The sequence below is a fragment of the Primulina huaijiensis genome, unplaced genomic scaffold (assembly GCF_012295235.1).
Source record: "Primulina huaijiensis isolate GDHJ02 unplaced genomic scaffold, ASM1229523v2 scaffold11123_ERROPOS214507, whole genome shotgun sequence".
NCBI lineage: Eukaryota > Viridiplantae > Streptophyta > Magnoliopsida > Lamiales > Gesneriaceae > Primulina > Primulina huaijiensis.
The window spans coordinates 199,687-200,126 of NW_027342280.1; positions in this window are offsets into that span (position 1 = coordinate 199,687).

A 440-nucleotide genomic window follows, 5' to 3' on the forward strand; every position below is an offset into this window, starting at 1 on the left:
TTTCCCAATTATGAGTGACGTTTTTAGTGCTGATCAAAAGTAAGCTCATGGAAAGCTAAATCTATTATGTCAAGGTGAAAAGGATGAATTCTTGGTGAAGTAAGATTGTTTATATTTTGTATATTCTTTCTTCATTTTTTTTCATTTTGCTAATTTCTTTTTATTGTAGATATAAAAATCAATTATTTGTTGTTATCAATTTACATCAAATGCTTAATACCATTGAAGTGGTTATCTTGATTTGTTGTTTAATTTTGATACAATAAATATTTCATCAATTATTATTGTTATATTATACATACATATATATATATATTTATATAATTATATCATATATTTCATTTAGACGATAGCGTGGCTCTGCCGGTTGTTCTAAATGAAATATTATGATTTAATATTAATATCTAACAATCTAACAGTTACTTTATCGCAACTAACTT